We start from the raw sequence: 586 nt of genomic DNA on the forward strand, positions 1-586 counted from the left end.
GATGGCAAAACAAAGGGCAAGGTATGCAGGACATAAGAATTGGGAAATTATTTGCTGAGAACATGTATGTTGATGTGCTTGATTGAGCCAATGCACAGTGTATTTTGGATGGAAAATTCATTTGTGTGTTGTGATGGAAAAAAATTATAATAAAAAATAAATTCTAAAAAAAAACAAGTGGATAAAAGGAAACATCAAATAATCTATCAACTTGCAAAAAAAATTATATGCTTTGATAATAGCTACATACACATTTGAGGGTACTTCAAAAAGTTTGGGGAAAATGGGATTAAAGTATGACTTATTGGGATGCAAAAAATTTTGAAATGCATTCATAGATTTTTTTTTAATAGTACACATTTTCCACGAAATTTCTGAAGTCCCTTCATGCATACAAAACTAGAGTACACTAATCCAATTAACATTGTTATATCTGAGTAATGAAATTTCAATTTTTACTTTTTTTTCATTATTCAAGTTAACTGCAATTAACACATTCTATACTAAGTTTTTTGGTTTTGAATTATTTTAGAGAACAGTCTCTTCAAACTAGCTTTTGCTAGCTGTTTGAAGCTATTTTGCGGGC

The sequence above is a fragment of the Tupaia chinensis genome, unplaced genomic scaffold (genome assembly GCF_000334495.1).
Source record: "Tupaia chinensis unplaced genomic scaffold, TupChi_1.0 Scaffold000381_1, whole genome shotgun sequence".
Taxonomy (NCBI): domain Eukaryota; kingdom Metazoa; phylum Chordata; class Mammalia; order Scandentia; family Tupaiidae; genus Tupaia; species Tupaia belangeri.